Source organism: Aythya ferina, assembly GCF_964211825.1.
Source record: "Aythya ferina genome assembly, chromosome: 24".
NCBI lineage: Eukaryota > Metazoa > Chordata > Aves > Anseriformes > Anatidae > Aythya > Aythya ferina.
Genome location: NC_140322.1, coordinates 1,393,275 through 1,411,919, shown reverse-complemented (window position 1 = coordinate 1,411,919; position 18,645 = coordinate 1,393,275). Strand labels below are relative to the sequence as shown.

Genomic DNA, 18,645 nt, shown 5'->3' with positions numbered 1-18,645 from the left:
ATCAATTATTTAATGTGTATGGGGTGAGGAGCCGGGCACCGCAGGGACCACGCTGACCTGAAGCTCAAACGGCCGATGTTGGATGAGGACAGGACCCCCATGTCCCACAGCCACGAGCCACTGCCCAGTGTGACCAGTGTGACAGAAGCCCACCTGAGTGGAGCACAGAGCAGCCACTTCTGGGAAAAATGACAAAAAAAAAAAAAAAAAAAAGACAAGGAGAGCAGCGAGGCGGCTTTAGAAAGAAGCCGGCAGGCTCGGCAGCAGAGGTCTCTGGAAAACCTTTGCATATCTAATCAGTCGCGGTTCAGAGTCCGGCCATGCAGCCATCAAAAGCGCCCACAGTTTTGCTTTTTAATGAGAGATTTTCATACATTAACACTTCATTAAGTCCGTAGCTAAGTCATTTTCAGGTCAATTTAAAACACGAACGCCGCCTGGCCCGGACTCTCGCCTGCTTCTTAAGACACCCGCTGGCAGCCCCCTGCATCCCCCTCTGCCCCCGCCAGCTGTCACAGCAGGAGCAGAGCTGCAGGATTTGGGATGGTTTGGGGTTCGGGGTGGGCTCATGGCTCTGCACCTCCCCAGCCCCATAAATGCTGGGGGCTGCCCTGTACACCACAGGAGCTCGGGGCCCTCCCTGCCTTCACAAAATGCTTTCTCAGCACTCTCGATTTGGGGCTGTGGGTTGGGGGGCCCTACAAAGTGGGTGAAGGACAGCTGAAGACTTCACCATGAGCATCCCACGGGACCCCATGGGATGACCCAGGTGCCGTGCGTCAGCCCACAGCTGCGTTTTGCTGCTTGCTTATAAGGGCGCTGCGAAGATCCATGCCCTGCTGTCAACGTCTGGCTCGCTCCTAACATTCATGAGATGTTTTTAATTAGAAATTTTTATTTTAAAATAAATCCCCCAAAGCTGAAACTATTCAGAAGACTACCGTCTGCCATCCTGAAGTGATACAAGCTGCAGTCATAACAAGGCAGGGAAACCTCCCTGAGCAATGAGTGTGTGTACAGCAATGTACATGCAGGAAAGCAGAAGAGTGAACCTGTGGCTGCTCCCAGCTGTGATTTACTACCACGTCTTTTATAAATTAAATATAGCTGTATGTTAGCTCTTCAGCATAAAGATGGAGAGATAGGGGTGGGCACAGACAGGGGCAAGCTGCGTCCAAGAATTACTCTCAGGAAATATCGCTCCATTTGCCCTTTTAAACAGCCATTTCAGCTTATTACAGAGCATATTGCTGTGGCTTCTTAGAAATCCTTCACCTATGCAGCAATCCTTGGCCTCTCCCTCCCATTAAAGGATTGCAGTGCACATCAGCAGTGTTATTAAATTAAGCCTCAAAAATTGGAGGGGCGTGTTGGCACCTTTCAGAGGGAGATAAGGTTGGCAGAAGGTTAAGTGGCAGAGGCAGGGCATCCTTCCCCGGGATGGACAGCCCAAGGAGCACCTCACGTTTCTTAGGTCCAATTTGTTTTTTTTTCATCCCCTGTCATCACCTCCTTCCAAACGGTTTGGCTAATTGGAGGTGGAGGGAGCAGACAGAGCTCAGCCCTAGCCATCGTGAGCTGGGGCTGCAGCAGGAGAAGCCCTGATCCACCCCTGGTGGCATCTCGGATGAGATGTGTCCCCTCTGCCCCAGCTAGGAATGGGCAATCCCCAATCACAATCCTTCACAGTCCTTCAGTCTCATCAGTGCAGGGCCAGAAAACCTGATGGTCTCCCCGTGACAGCTCGTCTCCATGGCTTTTTGTTGCAGAAGGGATGGTGACAAATAAGTCTGTAATATTCCTGGCCCCTGCCCTCTCCTGCTGCCTTGACACCCAACAAGCATGGCACCGTCATGGCTAGAAATGTAATTTAGGTGATGGATGGGCTCTGCTCAATTCCTGTAATATCCTCATGAAATTTTTAAGCAGTGCACGTTACCTTGTTATAAATAGCTGCCTGGCTGGGGCACCCCGTGCACTGCAGGGGACAAACGTGAAATGCTGGAGGGGGCAGCAGCATGGCAGGGAAAACAACCCTTCCTTTAGGGAGATGGGACAAAAACTGTGCTGGGGCAGGCCTTGCACGTTTTTGGGAAGAGGCACACGACACGGTGCAGTCCTGCGTGGTGCTGGCACGCGAGGCGAGGTGAGGGCTCCTGGGTCTGCAGCCTGCTGCAGAAGGCAAATCCACCATTAAGCAGCTTTGCAGCATTAGCGAGGCTAATTCTTTTACCGGGCTGGAGCGTTTTATTTCGATACCGCAAAGAAGGTCTAATACCATCTCAGCAACTTCGGCAGGCACAGCCCGTGGCCCAAACCCAGCCTCAGAGCAATAATTTCCTAGGGGTACTGAGCTCCAGCTCACACGAGGGGCAGCGAGAGCCTTCCTCACCCCGACGATGCCCCAAGGCTGGAGGTCAGGCAGTGTTTATGGCCCCGGCAGTCAGCCCTTCTCTTGGCCTGCTGGTGGCAATGGCAGAGCTGTCTCGGGAGAGCATTAGCCGGGGTGATGGATTTGGGCTGTCATTAGTGCTTCAGTTCCTGCTCCTCTGCTGCCCGCTGCACGGGGAAATGGAGACAGCCATGCACGTACTGGGACCCGCGCTGTGACCGTGCACAGATGCACACACAAACTGTGTTTCAGCCTCTGCTTCCCCTGGCCAGCAGTTTCTACCCACTGCTGTGAATCTGATGGCAATGAGTGGCTCTAAATAGATTTGTCCGCAGGACGCCTGCTCGGCTCATCCAGGGCTCGTCCTGAAACGCCAGCCAGCCTTCCCAGGTCGTTCTCTGCGATTTTCCAGCTGCAGAGAAGAAGCAGGCAGGAAATTATTCGGCAGCATATTGGGGATAGATGTTGTGGGCAGAGAAAGGGACGGAGATGCGATCGGTTCCCCACGCCGCTGAGGCACGTGGAGGTGTTTGCTGGGCTCGGCTGGATGCCTGAGCAGAGGACGGCTCCCCAGAGCAGAGCGTTTGACAGATACTAAAAGAAAAGTCAAATCCCTTCGATTTTTAAATGTCAGGGTCCTGATCCCGTAATGCTGTCTGCATCGTGTCCCTGTGTCCTCTGCCTGATGGTGCCAAGGTGTAGCCGGCCCGTGGGAAAGATGCCAGCCTAGCAGGGATGTGAAGTACAGAGAGGGATTTGTCAAAGGTACCCTGGAAATTTCCCTTCCCTTCCCACAAGCATCAAGCCATTGCTGCCTGCAGCAGCTCCGCTGAAGATTTAGCCCCCAATATTTCCTCCGAGTTGCTCAATCTGCTCTCGCTGCCCATAATCTCCGTGCTCATTACTCCAGCCTGGCTCTGCCACCGCAGCAGAGAGCTGAGAGGTGACGGAGGAGCAGGCTTAGGGGGTTGCTGGCTGCAGCTGGCACGTTTAAGCAGATTGTTCTGGCCGGATTTGCTTTTCAAAGCCTCGGAAGTTCGGCGGGGTTGTTACGTTTAACTGCCCCCCATGCGCACTGAATTGTTTCTGGCCAGCTGAAAACCTTTTGCTACACAAAGTAATCTTCTGCTAGGGAAGCTTTTGCTGGGCGAAGCATGGCTCGTTGGTAAAATCAAGCCAATGGGATTGTAGGTATTGATTTTTTCCTACATCTACCACTATTTGAGTGCCTAGAAAACATTCCTGTAGCAAATGATAGTCACTTTGGGACAGCCTTGTAATTGTGGGAGCTCAGCAGACACTTTCCCTGAATGCAGCCTAGTTGTCCCACCAGCAAATTTGTCAGAGATTGAAAGCAGCTGTTTAAAACCTGTGTGTACACACCACAAAACAGCCCAGCAGCCAGGCAGCAGCCTGCCCTCTGTTAGAGGCCGTGCGGGTCACGAGCTGAAAAGCATTTTCTTCCCCATGGCTTTTGGACAAGGGGTAGGAAGCACAGCCAGCCCGTGATGACAACAAAATAACGTCCAAAAACCCTGCTGGGTACTGATGCTGTGCCCTGGGTGTGGATTTCTTAGGAAACCCCTCAGTGTTGGGCCATCCACAGCTCCCCTGGCTCGTCCTCTGCCAGGATCAGCCCCTTGCAGCATCTGCCGAGGTTCCACGTCTGGAGCTCATTAGCTCCAGCAGGCATAAGGAGACCCAATCAACATTATTTAATTTATAAACAGGAAGCAGCTGGCCCCTTCTTTGCATATGGAGCTAATTTTAAAAGACATTAACCCACCCTGGGGTGGGAGCCAGCACAGGTTGGGCAGTGACCAGCCAAGTGCTCCGAGGGGGTTATAAAGCAGAGGGTGCTCTCAGGGTGGCTGTTTCCACTCCTTAAAACCATCTCTGTGTTGCTGTGCTGGTTTGGAGAGACCCTTTGGGTAAGAATCCCTGGCGTGGGGACCTCTGGCTTTTTGGGGAAGATGGGCAGGGAGGTTTGAGGGGGGGTCAGAGGGGTTGTGCCTGTCCTAGTGCTGTCCTGTGGTGACCTCCAGCAGGGCACTGCTGTTTTGGGACCCATCCATTGCTGTCCCCAGTGATTTGCCCTCTATCTCAGAGCCATCACAGGCTTTGCTGGCTCCTTCAGCTCTCCAGCCCACGTCCTGCCAAGCAGAAGGGCAGCAGGATGAGCCGGACAGGGTTTGCCAGTACACGTTACAGCTGCCCTGGAAGGGCGAAAATCCAGCTTGCCCTTGCCTGGTGCACACTTTGGCACCACAGCTGACGTTTCCTTCCATTTGGGAGCCGTTTTGTGCTGTTCCCAGCCCCAAACCTGTCTGCTGAGCCCACCTGCAGGAGGGATGGGGCTGTCAGCATCCCCCGTGCTGCTTGGGCCAGGCACCTGCTGGAGGAGGCTGGGGCTGCTCAGCCCCCCGATGGAAAGCCAACAAATCCCAGGCGATGGGGAAGGAGAGGTGCACAGAGGAGGAGGCTGGGGGTGGCTTTTTGCCTCCAAAAAGGAGGATCTTTTATTGCTGCCGTGCTGCAGCTCAGCTGGAAGCACCTCGGTGCCTGGCTTCCCGTACTCCGCACTCCCAGCAGAGAGAGAAACTGGCTTCATCACGGCTTACACACACCACTCGCAGACGTTGGGCTGCTTTGAGACACCTGAAGGCTATTTCGGTCTCAAGATGAGCTTTAGCAGCTCCTGGACTGTCCTCCCTACTGCTCCTACTGCACCGGCTGCTTTTGAGACCGGTGAGATGGGGGCTGGATCCCGGGCAGGGAAAGCAGGCAGCGTGCCGGGGATGCGATTAACATTCAGGAGCTCAGGCAGCAGACACGGAGCTCGGGTTATTCCTAACAGATAAACACCATCTGCGCCCTTTGAGCAGGGCAGGTTGCGATGCCTGCTCCCAGGAGCCAGTGGTGCCCTTGAAATCTGCCCCCGGATGGGTGATGCTGGGCTGCTGAAAGCCCTGCTGGGGGGAGCAGGACCAGGGGATGGAGCTGAGAGCCCCTTGCCCCTGGGAATGCTGTCACTGGTATGGGGGTACTGGGCCATGCTGGGCTCTGGCTGCACCCTCAGCACTGGTGTCGCAGGGGATGCTCAGGCTTAGCTGGAAGGCTTTGGTAAAGGTGCCCAAAAAAGTAATTTTTACATCCCACCTGAGGTATTCTTTCAGCTTCCCAAAAGGCTTTTTTTTCCTTATTTTTCCCCTCCAAAAAAGGCGAAGGAAAGGAGAAAAATACAGGAAACAGCGGACAGAGCAACTTTTTCCACCTCTTCCCCATTTATCACCCTGAAGATTAAAGCTTGTGGATGCCTTAGCCTACATTCAAATGCCAGGATCTATTTTTTTTATTTTTTTTTCCTCTAACCTAGTTACTTCCCCATCAATGCAGCCTGCCCTGGAGGTGTTAGAGCTGCAGTGAGCGGCACCGCAGCCTGCCAAGTCCCAGCTCAGCCGTGGGGATCCAGTAGCCCCGGGGCCGGGCTGAGATGGAGCCTTGTGCACGGAGAGGTGCAGGAATTAATGCCCAAGAGGGGTGGAATATTTCATTAGGAAGTCTGGAGAAAAATGAAACGTAAAAATCTGCAGAAATGAGGAGATACAGCTGGGGAGGAGAAAGACCGAGGAGCAGATGGAGGTGGTGTGACCCCGTGGCCGGCTCCGTCTCCATCCTCTGCTGGTGTGGGAGCATCACATCCCCAGATTTTCCTCCCAGGGCCCTGGCAGGACCAGGGGTCTCTCCCTTGTGCTCCCCTTACATCAGAGGGCCACGGGGAGGTGTTGGTTGTAGTCCAGGAGCAAGGCATTCAGCCCCAGACAGCTCTATTCCTCACCTTAATTAAATTAGGGCTCTTTATAAAGTAATAACCAACTTTCTTCCCGGTCACTCATCATTTATTCATGCAGCGCTCATTATTTTTGAAATCCCTTTGCTTCTCCCACCTCCCCCCCCAAAAGGTGCTCATCTTTAAGTCTTAATTATCGGCCAAAGCCCAGATCCTGGCGAGTGTTTCATTCCTCAGAGCGAGGCCGTTTGAACTCTGCCATCGCCGCCTTCAGAGGCATCAGCCTTGCACCGAACCTGCTCCATCACCATTAGCATACGTGGTAATTTATACGGCGGTTTTAATTGAGTGCTCAGACCTCGGGGTCACGTATGGAAATTAAACAATACGAGGAGAAGCTCCAGTCACTTCGGGGGCTGCGAGCGTGCACGTAGACGCCCACATGAGCGCGGAGACCTGGGGAGCAGAAGGAGGATGCTGATGGTGTGAGGAAGGAGCTGAGAGGTCCCTGCTGCCCATGATGGGGTGGAGGAGATGGAAGCACCCCAGGAAAATGCAGGGAAACTGAGGCAAGCTCACTGGTGGCTGCTGTGTTTTGCCCTGCAGATCCCTGTCTTGGTTTGTTTTCCCTGGTTGGCACCGTTCTGGGAAATGTGAAAATAATAATAACCATTAAATGCTATAATACGCTGTGATCCGATGACTCATGGGTTAATTCTCACTCAAAACCAGACATTTATTCCCGGGATGTAAAACATTTTAACAATATTAGTCGTGAAAAAGGAATGGGGGCTCTTTTGTCAGGATTGTGTTTTTTAAGTTCCATTAATTCTTTGTTCAATTGATGCATATTCAAAATGGTATAAGTGGGGCCCTCACTGTTTCAATTAGCATTAATGCACAATTATTTTTCTCCATATTTATGCTGCTCTTGCAGGGCACGGTTTTTGGTTGTTGTTGTTGCTGGGCTTTTTTAACATTTGTATGTTAATTCAGCGTTTAAAAGATCTTCTCCCCAAACTGCTCGCGTGGTGATAAAGTAGAATGAGAGGGCGAGAGATTTGTGGCTAAAACACCAGAGGAAGAAAAGGCTGTCTGTCAAAGCAGGAGCTAAATCCTGGCTTTTACCAGACCGTAGGATATAATTGCATCTAAGGTGGAGATCTCAAAAATTTATTCATCCCTGTTTGGCAGGATCTGGCACCGAACAACCTGGGGGTGCCAGGGGTTGGGGTGTGGGTCCAGCCCCCAGCTCCTTGCTGTTCCCTGCCTGCTGCTGGAGCAGCTCCGTGCACGCGGGAGGGGAGAGCTCGAGGTTTGGGCAACCCGAGATGAAATTGGGGCAGCTCTCCTCGCACGGTGACTTTTTTTTTTTTTTTGCCTGGAGGAGCTGCTAAATTTTGCAGCGCTGGTCGTCACCTCCTGCCCACGCAGCGGGGCGAGAGCGAGAGGAGGCAGCAAGCTTTCCCCATCCCTCGTCATTAGAGATGCGCAAGCCTCAATTTTTAAATACTTCTTTTTGTCATCAAGTGTTTGTGTGTTTTTTTTTTTTCCTTTTTGAAGGAAAATCTTTCTCCGTTGGCCTTTCACAGCACCCAGTTTGAAGCTGTGCCCCCACAGTGCCAGGGTTCAGAGGAGGAAACATCCCCCAGCCCCTCAGGACACAGCCAGGATCCGGCACAGAGCAAGGGGCTGGTGCAGGACCCAGTGTGGTTTGTGATGATGCTGCGTGGGCTTGTGGTGCTGCTGAACGTCCTCCCATTCCCTTCCCAGCAGCTCTGCTTAGCAGCTGCTAAAGAAACCTTATTCCAAGGCTAGAGAACAGGCTCTTTTCCTCAGGGCTCCGGGGAGCCACGCAGGCAAACTGCTGATCCATCTTCCCCGGCCATTTGGCAGTGAGCTGGCTGGGAAGGAGCAGAGCTGAGCCCCACCAATGCTCCTGAGTGGTGTTTTAGAAGGGAAATATTTCCAGCACACCCCCGGTGAGGGCGGTGAACCTGCTGCCCCATCCCCTGAGGGGTTGTAGGGTTTCCCTGCAGGAGAGGCTGTCGCTAGTAGGGCTGCAGCCACAGGGGAGCTGCTGCTGGCATCCCAAAATCATGTGCTGCTCCTTGGCAGTGCAGCCAGGAGGGCACGGAGGGTTTGGCTGTGACCCTGGGGATGTTACACCTGGGCGAGTGATGGAGATGTCCCCACGGAAAGGGCCAAGTGGCTGGTTCAGGTCCTCACTTCTCCTTTTTGCTCCACCACCCTTTTCCCTGGGATCCCTGCACCCATCCGTGTGATGCTGCTTAATGCTCCCAACACAGGGGCCAAAGCTGCTGTAGGATTCCCTGAGCTGAGCCAAAAAGAGGAAGCCAGGAAGCCCTCCCTTTCCCACTCGGGTCCATAAATCCTGCAGTGGTGCTGAGCCTCTTGAGCCAAAAGCTGGTGGCTGGGAAAGCCCAGCTCAGGTGCATGTGGCTGAAATAACAGCCCAGGGCACCCTGTGCTCAACTCCAGCTTGTGTCCTTCACCCCACGAGCATGCAGAAACTCAGAGGGCAGCAAATATCATTTCCAGGTGTCTTTTCCTAGCACAAAATTACACTTTTCTGGCAGGGGAGCAAGCAGGACAATGCTGCAGGTAATGCCTGCCCAAGCTAACCAGGGCAGCACCAGCTCAGGGTTGTGGCCCAGGGTAAAAACAGGGCCAGGATCACCTCAGGTAGGAGGAGATCTGCTCAGATCCACTGCAGGAACACAGAGCCCTGGTCCTGCACGTGGCTGCAGGCCAAGACCTTGCCCAGCATCAGGCAGGGTCCCTCCATCCGACACGTTGATGGAGGATTTAGGACTTAATTTCCCATTAAATACATACAAGCTAAAAAGGGCTGAGGGGATTTCTAATGCCAAAGAATGTCTGCGATAGTGAGACGTGCAGTCAGGGGCAGGGATATTTATAGATTCATTTAGTTTGGCTCCCTTTAAGCATTTCGGAGACATTCCTCTGTGCACTGCGAGTTGGTTTCTGTCAAAAGCCACAAGCTCGAGCAGTCAGGAGAGCAGGGCTGGGGCACACACTGGGGACACCCAGACTGTGCTGGGGGGGGCCATCGAGGTGCTGCACCCCTGCTAGGGTGCGGTGCTGGGACCTCAGGGACCCTCCTGGGGCAGGGATGCAGGAAGGGGCTGGCTGCAGGGCAGCTGGGTGATATTAAGCTCAGGGGATATTATTTAAAGTGCAGTGCGTGAGCCAGGGCTGAAAGGAGCCCCGAGACAGACCCAGGGGTGTAAACCCAGAGGTTTTCATCCCAACCACCCAGCCCTGCAGTGTTTGCCCTCTAAAGCTGATTTTCCCAACAGGGCACAAGTGATCCTGGGAGCCAGCGATGGTTTTTACCACTCTGGGCAAGCAGCAGGAGCTGCGGCTTCAGTGCTGAAGAATTTGAGGTTCAAGCCTCGTCCTTAGCTCATCAAATTCCCTCATGAAGAAAACATTTAAATATTGGGACCCTGTTGATGCAGGCTGCCAGGGAGGTGTGCACGAGTGCTTCCCTGTTCCCTAATCTGTCATAATGAGCATCAGCAGCTCAGCATTATTTTCATGCACCTTGCAATGGGATTGGGAGTAAAATGCACCCAGGGCTGAGCATGGGCAGCACTGGGGATGCTGTGCATGGTCAAGTCGCTGGCCCAGCACTGAGGAAGACACAGCTTAACTTGAAAGCAAGCAAGAAAATAAGGATTTTAGGTATTAGGTGGCAATCTCTGATTAATGATTTGAAAATGCCACAGCAGCGCGTTCCCATGGTTCTGAACTTTGCCAAACGTCTCCCGTCGCTCGGGACAGATCCTAACGGAAAGGTCTCACGTTCCTAATTTCATAGTTCAGTGTATTAGAAAATAGGAGGAGGGCTTGTAAGGAGAAGGAAATGCTTTAAAGCACCTCACGGCTGAGCAGTAAAAACCAGACACCCATTTCTCACGAGCTCAGTGCTCAGCGTGGTATCGCTGAAGGGGTCAGGAGGTTCCTGGCCCCCAGGGAAGGGCAGCGTGCCCCAGGGGCTGCCGATGCCCCCATTTTGGGCACCTCCACATCAGTCGTCTGCAGGCTCCTGCCTGTTGCTCCCGAGAGCAGAGGTGCTGGGACAACCCTGTCCCCGTACCCTAACCCAGAGAAATTTGGGGTCATTTCGGTCGAGGCGAGAGGCTGGAAGGAGGCTGGAGACCCCGAGGAGGATGCGAGCAAACCCCTCCGGGTGAAGGAAGGGAGAAGCTGCTCTGGCATCGCCCCCAGCCCCAGGGGGGCAGCGGGCAGCCCTAAAAACCCCTTGGGGTACGGGGAGCCTCGCCCTGAAGGCTGCGGAGCGGGGAGCGGGGAGCGGCCGCAGCCTCGTCGGCGGAGCTCGGCCCCCCCCTAGCGTCGGCGTGGGGATGGGCAGGGCCGGGGCCGTCCTCCCCCACCGCCCCCAGCCCCAAAGCTGCGGGGTGCGAGGTTCTGCCCTGCGGTGGGGAGCTGGGAGGGATGGGGGCGAGCTGGAGAGGAGATGCGAGGCGCAGGTACCCCGGGCATCCCCTCCATCCCTCGGCCAGGGAGCCCCCAGCAGCTCTGTGGGGTTGGGGGCAAAGCCTCCAGCCTCCCCAGCTTCCACCCTCCAGCTTCCAGCCTCCAGCCTCCCCAAAATCCATCTTCTCCAGCCTGCCCAACCTCCAGTCTCCAGCCTCCCCAGCCTCCCCAACCTCCAGGCTCCAGTCTCCAGCCACCCCAGTCTCCAGCCCCCATCCTTCCCAGCCTCCATCCCAGGTCTCTGCAGCCTGCAGCAGGGTGCCGGGTACCTGCCCTAACCAAAACCCACCATCTGGCCATGTCCTGCCAAAACACCAGAGCAGACGTGAGCCAGCAGAGCAAATTCACACCAGCTCAGCACACAGCATCATGTAGCCACTGCAGGTTCTTTATCTGGCACTGGGAGCCCTGAAGCTGGATTTACAGGGCCATGAAACCCCTGTGCCTGCTCTCTAGAGATAGGGAAGAAGTTTATCCCAGGAGGAGCAGAGCGCCTTTCAATCCATCTCTATGGGAGGATGGGTTTTAATGGAAAGCATTGTGCTGCTCCTGTCCCGTAACGCTATTGACACGGTCTCTTTAGATTTTGGCTCGCCTTACCTCCACCAACACAGCAGACGCAGGCACTACGAGCAGTCTGCACCACTATTTATGTACATGCAAATCCCCTCACGTTGAGGCAAACCGAGAAAATCCGTCTCCATCTTGATCCAAATCCCTAGAAAAAAAAATAAAAATGATCCTTCTGCGTCCCGCTGTCCCCCTAAGCACCTTTGTTGGGCTCTCGTGCATCTGAAATACGGACCCTGTGGCCGAGACATCCAGGATTTAATGCAATGGAGGCAGTAAAGAAAGAAAGAAACAGGGCAGAGGGCAGGAAGTTAATGCAAAACGTTATTGTTTCTCATGGTACCAAGGAAAAAATATTGACCTGAAATAAGCAAGAGAGCTACTGAGCTGGGCTGGGGAGAAAAACGGCTGAGCAGTGGGCAGAAATCCCCAGGGGATGCAGGACTGGGTGCCAGGGAGGTGTAAAGGAGGAGAAGCTTGTAAAGGGTGTAAAGGAGCCTGGCTTTGGCTTTCCTAACACCTCGTGCCTGTAATTCTGATCACCAAAATGAATCCTGTGCAGTGCCCCCGGGGATTCGTTGCGCCCCAGCACAGCCTTGAGCATAGCCGGGGGTTGTGCCGTGCCCCCCCAGGGCACCCGGGTGCGGTTGCAACCAGACCCAGAGAAAGCAGAAATGAGAAAATCAGATCTGATTGAAACTCCGGGGAGAATCTAGGCCACTCATGCAGAATTAATCCATCAGGAAAAACAAGGCTGAGGCGTCCCTGGCGTTAATGAGGGAACCCACCGGAGCGGCCAACACGCCGGGAGCTCCGCAGCAGCCACGAGGCAGGGCCCAGCCCCGGCTGCTGCAGGAGAGGAACTGTCTGCAGGAGGCCCTGGTGCCTGCATTGCTCAGCAACCAGCAGGATGGCAAGCACCAGGCTGGGACAAGAGGGCTCCAGCTTCGAGATTTGGTTTTTCCCAGGGTATTTCAAGGCTGCTTTGGGTCCCGCTACTGCTGCATCTTGCTTTAACAAGTGGGGAGCTCCGACAGAGAACAGGGGCAGGAGGTTCAGTGGGCATCAGCAGGGGCTTTCTTGCCAGGGTAAAGCCTCAGGCTTTTCACCCCAAGCAGAGGACACCGTGTTTCTTGGTGCTTTCAGAGCTGCTGCTGCAGAGAGAGAAAGAAAAGGGGAATTGCTGGCACTATTTGCAGCTTGAGCGGTTTTTCTCTCGCAAATCATAATTACCCTCATTAAATCCATCTCCACAGGAATGGAGACACAGGATTAATAATACACATGGAAAGATTCGAGTGCAGATTCAGGGCCTCGTAAACCCCTGACAATGGCAGGGCCCTGATGCGAGAGAGGATTAGGGTTGTCAGCAGAGCGCGGAACAGCCTCTAAGAGGACTCCGACAGCCCCACGTCCTGCCACGAGGAAGAGCAGCAAAGCCGCTGCCTACGGACGGAGCCGCTCGTTCTGCTTCCTAATCCCACCATTGTGCAGGAAATCTGGGGGCAGCCGTGTGCCTTTTGTGAGGATCCGTGGGGATGGACCTCTGCTGGGATGTGTCCCGGTCCCCAGCACCCATCTGGCAACCCCCAGGGCTGCCAGCCCGAGGTACCCCAAGAATAATTTCACCCCGTTATTGCTGCACCCCTCTTGCTGGACCTTCAGGAAAACTGTGCCCATCACAGCCTGCAAAGCACCTGCAGATATTTCGATGGATGTTTCCTAAGCCCCAGCAAAGAGGTCTCTAGCAGCCTCCTGACACACTCCTAACAGGCAGTAATTCCATTTTTAACCTGCCATCAAATCCTTTGGCTCAGGCAGCAGCTTGAGGTGTGGCTGGGAGGAGCCTTTGAGGCACCAAAAATCTGTGTTTTGAGCTCTTTGTGGCCACTGCTCGCAGCGTTGTGTGGTGGTGACCCTCCCTCGGCCAGCACCCTGCCGATAGCTGCTGGGATCTGGCTGTGCGTGGCATGGGGACACATTCTGGGTGGCACTGGGGGACCTGCACCTCACCACGACCCTCGGTGCACCCCAACTTAGCCAGGTTTCTGCATGGAAAGCCCCCCGGTGGGTGCAGGGGGTGGCACGGATGCCCCTTGGAGCGGTGGCTGGGCAGGATGCGGGCAAGGCCTTTGGGGTTTAGTTTCAGAAATGAGTTTCTTTCGGAAAACATACCCGGGGAAATGAAAGCTGACATGACCTTGATGGAATTATTAAGGGTATTGATCGGGCTGGGAGCTCAGCGCTGCTAATTCCATCAATAAGAAATATGATATTGCACCAGTCGGGCCCGATGATTGATGGCTTGGCTGTGGGTTTAATAACCCCTGGCCCCTCTACAGCAGCTCTCTGGATACACCTTGGTGTATCGCAAGGTGTCCTGGAAACACAAATGGATGGGGCACCTCAAAGGGAGAGCCCGGACCCGGTGTTGGTGGAAGGGGCAGGAGCCAAACCATGGGGCTGCACAGACACCAGGCCCAGCAGCACTAAAACGCCTCTTTTGCTGGTTATAAGCTGGTGATGAGTGAGAATTGTTCCCTTTTAATGAAAAAATCCTCTTTGTTGGTGGGATTCATGGTTGTGCCCATTGCATTGATTGCTGGAGCAAAGCTGGCACGTGGCCCTGAGTCCTCTGCAGGAGCGGTGCCACCGACGTCCCTGCAGGAGGTTTTGCTGGGGACAGACTGCAAAGACCCAAATCTGATTCTGCCAAGTGCCTGCATTAAATCTGAGGCCCAGGTATGAGATGGAGGTGGAACCCCAACCACATCTCACCCTCAATTTGGTCACCCCACATTTCCAGGTGCTGCAGGAGCTCTCACCGTCACCCCATGGGGAGCTCTGGGGACAAAGCAGGGCAGGGGCTGGGCAGTGCCCCAGGGGCAGTGCTGGTCCCTTGGGGGCAGCGTTGGTCCCTTGGGGGCAGCCCCTCTGTGCTGAGACCTTCACGGGTGCCACGAGCTCGGGATTTGTGCACAGGAACAAAAACCAGGCGGTGCTTCCCCCAGCGCAGCCGAAATCACCTGGAGGCACAACACGGCGCTGGTGGCGGAGAGAAATGAGAAACGTGGAGCTGTAATTAACTCCTGCAAAGAGACATTTGGGTTTCATTCCAGGCTCCGATCCGGCGGGTGCCTGAGCATGACAGGCACCAGTGGAATCGCCCGGCACCTCGTTTATTCCAGGCGCGGAGTCGCGGCGCGCCGCTTGTTGTATCGATTCGCTGGTGTTGAACACGACTCTATAAACAACAAATCTGCTGGGGATTTCCTCTCCTTTTCCTGCAAGACAGGGGAAAAAAAAAAAAAATGGGTTGGGAGGGAGGGGAAGAGAAAGGAAGGGAAGGAGCAGGCGCCTCTCGGGCAGCACAGAAAAGGCATTTTCAGCAGGCCGTAAAAATGGATTTGACGCCAGGCTGCTTGCTGACGGGAGCAAGTTATTACAATAGAAATCATCGTTTAGGAGCAATGTTTGCTCCTCTTGGGGAACCGGGGGCCAGAGCTGGGCTGGTGCTCAGCAGGGCTGCTCCTCCTATGAGCCTGGCCCCATCCTGCCCTGCCAGCCGGGGCTGTTTCCCTTTTTTCTCTGCTTTTTTCCATTTCCACCTGCCCGTGTGCTCCTGCCCTGAGCTATGCGGGAGGGCAGCAGACCCATTCCCAGTGTTATTTCCCCTTTTTCCTGCCTTGGGGTTGCTGGTACACGGAGTTTATTTATGTCATGCAATGAGGGAGGGTGGCAAATCTGTGCTGCAGGGAGAGGATGAGGATGCACCAAGGGATAAAACAGCAGCTGGGGTGACCAAGGGGGAAGGGTGGCTGTCCCCCAAACCAGGCAAGCTGTGGGATTTTTAGAAAGCAGGCAGGGAACAGCCCAGCCTGAAAGAAATTACAGGGCTGACAGCTCCCATTCAGCACCTGCCCAGGTGGGTGCTCCCCCACCACCCACCTGGGGCTTTTCTGGTATAAATGCACCCGTCCGAGCAGCCCCAGCTTTTTGGGGGCAGATCCCAGCTAATGGAGCCTGCACCAAGGAATTCCTTTGGTTTTTCTGTTTAAAAGCTGTGTGAGCCTGGGACGTGCTGGCTGCAGGGAGATGCAGTCCTCTGGGGAGGAGCAGGTACTGAATGGTGGGGAAGGGAGGTGGGGAAGGGCTGTGAGCAGGAGGGATGGGGAGGGAGGGCCAGGAGCCTGCTTGCCTGGCCTTGGCTGGTTGCTCAGCCCCGGCTGGAGGAGCAGGGCTTTGTGCTGTGACACCAAGAAGTGCTGATTTCTCCTCCGAGAGGCGAACGAGGTCAAGAATTAATCCTGCTAATGAGATGTCAGGACTGCTTTGTGTGTCCTTGTCAGCCGGGCAGGGTGACAGTGTGTGAGAGGTGCCGAGGGGACCCTGAGGCAGAAAGTTGCTGGGTTTTTTGTTCTTTTTTGTTTTTTTCCTGGAAGGAGACTGAGCTCCCTGCAGCACCGTGCTGCCAGCGAGGGCAGCTGGGGGCATGGGCAGGACCCTGAGCGTGGGGCTCATCCTGCTGGGACCTGGTGCCCTCCCAGGCACCCTGTGCCACCAAATATATTTGGGATTTTCCTCTCTTATTAAGAGAGATGCTGGGAGGAAGCTGGTGCCCTCTGCTTGTGAGCTGATGGAGATGAATTTAGCACAGCAAGGAGAGGAGCGAGGCTCTGATCCTGACCCTGCTCCCCCTTGGCTGAGGGGTGCAAGGGCTGGGGGTGCTGAGCGTGTCTGTGGGCACTTTGAGCAGCCTGGATTTGGGGTGGGAGCTGAGGGCCCTGCTTTGTGGGGGTGTCCAGCGGCTCCAGCCCCCGCCGGGCTCCATCCTTTTTGGTCGCTTTCCACCCGCGCGAAGCAATTAAGTTCATAAGGCATCAGACAATCAGCCAGCAGCCCACAAGACGTGGTGTTTAATCATGTACTAATGGCATGTTCTTGGCAATAATTACAAGATAACAGTGTTTGCAGGCTGTAATCAGAACAATTCTAGTAATTAAATCAGCCTTTTGTCAGCGCGTCCCTGCCCCTCTGCCGTGTGGCAGAGCAGCCTTCGGACCCCTTCCTGCAGGAGCTGAGCACCCTCGGGGTCACCGCTGCCGTGCCAGGGCTGGCACCACGAGCTGAGACTGGAGAACTGGGGGCTGCGGGCCCCAAAACCCCCTCGAGGGCTCAGGGGCTATGGGATCACGTCCTGGGGAGTGCTGCCACCAAACTGCTCTGGGATGGGTGCTGAGCCGGGGCAGGATTTCACCCTGAGCACCCTACACCTCACCCAGCCTGACTTCCCTCACCCACACTCCTCTAATTTGGCCTTTAATAAGATTTTTCCAGCCTCGTTATACTGACCAGGCTCACTGTTATATTTAAATGAAAGGGTTATTAACAAAGGTAATTCCCTGAGACCCTGTATCGGCTCTTCCCTCGTCTTGGAAGAGTCTGGTCGCTTTTTGGGTACAGCCAGTTTCCAAATTTTGGCCTTTCCTTGGAAAAACAGGATCAGCTCAGCTCCTCTGGCCACCTGTGAGTACATCAGGCACCTGCTTGTCCCTGCCCACAGCACAGCAGGCAGTGGGATGGGGCTGGTTCCTTGCAGAAAGGTTGATTTCCAAAACCTGCTGTGCTCCTGTGTCCCTGTTGTCCCAGCTGTGCGCACTGCTTCTGGCCACACAGCACAGCCAGCACCTTAAAAAGTTTCCTTTTTTTTTTTTTTTTTTTTTTTTTTTTTAAGAACAAAAATAAGGAGTTCTTTGGCTCCTCCAATAATTAACTTAGTTCTCAGCTGTTAGTTCACATACCCGAAGCCCTCTATTTAATATTCTAATTTGTGGTTAATCATTTATCAAGAGAGAACAAATGGTGATTAGCTCGTCTCTACCTCCCCGAGGGTGCGGGAGGCAATTTGGGCTAATCAATGCATCGGCTGGCACGGGGAAACTTTTATCTCATTGCCCTGAGTTATTCAGGTGGCAGCTCTGCCCCTGTGCCACAGGAACGTCCCTGGGATGGGGTACGGGGCCTGTGCCTCTGGGTGCTGGGGGTTTTCTCTTCCCCTGGTGTGTGCAGGGCTTTGGGAAGGGCCAGGAGCTGCTTCCCTGCCTCCCTGTGAGGGGTGTGCGTGGCTAAATGCAAGCTGCAGCAATCAGAGGTCCCCAAATTACTCCAAAAATCAGGCTCCCTCTTCCTTTTAAATAAGAAGGGAAGAGAAGGAAAGCTGCAGCTTTTGGGGAGGGCTGCTGTGGCCCTGCAGGGACCTGCCTTGAGTCCTTCCACTTCACCCCATCTACCTAAAGCAGCTTTTTTCCAGCTCAGCAAATCCATCTGGTGGGTAGAAACCCCCCCCTGGGTGGTGCTCCCCCAGCTGTGAAGGGGTCTGGGTGCTCAAACCAGGGCTTTTTCCCCTCTGGCCACTGCTTTCAGCTGGGTTTGGAGGAGGCTGGAGCAGCTTCACCCCAGGGTGCTGGCTCTGGGAGGAGAATTGGGTGAGCCTGAAGCCAAAATGCACGGTGAGCCCCGCACCTTCACACCTCTGGAGCTGCACCTACAGGCTTGGGAGCAGCTTTTGGAGCGCAGGAGATGATTTTTTTTGATGAGCCCCAGTGTAAGACCCAGCCTGTTTCTGCTCCTTCAGGATGCGACAAACTCAGCGGCTGATGCTTGGATGCCCCCAGATCCCACCCACCTCCTCGCTCCGTCTCGGGCACGACCCCTGGGGGGCTCAGCAGCCCCCTCCCAGCCTCCTGCAGCCCCCCCGGGGGGGTGGCTCCGAGCCCCATCCCCACCGGGCAGAGCCGCGGCCGGGGCGTTGCGCAGGCAGGCGGCTCCCTCTGGCGGCTCGGGGCCGGCCGGTGCCTCTCCGTTGGAGCCCCCCCGAGCCCGATGTCCCCCCCAGGGGCTCGGTCACCTCGGGGGGAAGCTCCCCGGGACCGTCCCGAAGCGATTTGGGGAGCCCGAGGGGGGACCGGTGCTTGGCACCCCGCACGCAGTGGTCGGGGATCGTTTGGGGCTGGGGGCTCCGCGGTTGCTTGGTTTTCCCAGTAGCCCGTTTTCCAGCTCCCAGTTCCACCCCAGTATCCGATCTGGTCGTTACTGGGTGAATATTTACGAGGGCTCTGAGGGAGAGGCAGATTCGGAGCGCGTTTTGGATGGAAGCGGGGTCTGGCCCCCGGTTGAAATGCAGCTGCCTTAATTTCCTGATTAAATTCCAGCTTGCGAATAAAACATTTGCAATTCCCTTCCAATTAGGAAAAAAAAAAAAAAAAGTCCCCTTAAAGTTAGCTGATTGCAAGCTGCTGCCTCGCCACTGAACCTGCAAAGGGCCTGGGGAAGGGAGCACGGGGCA

At 54.8% G+C, this 18,645-nt stretch overlaps 1 long non-coding RNA gene across 1 annotated transcript; it reads left to right on the top strand.

Moving 5' to 3' along the window:
• The first annotated feature begins 4,283 nt into the window (after window positions 1-4,283).
• LOC311423201 lies at window positions 4,284-6,867 on the top strand. Its single transcript, XR_014685602.1, has 2 exons — window positions 4,284-4,323; window positions 5,769-6,867. It is a non-coding gene; the product is annotated as an uncharacterized lncRNA (long non-coding RNA).
• Window positions 6,868-18,645: the final 11,778 nt, after the last annotated feature.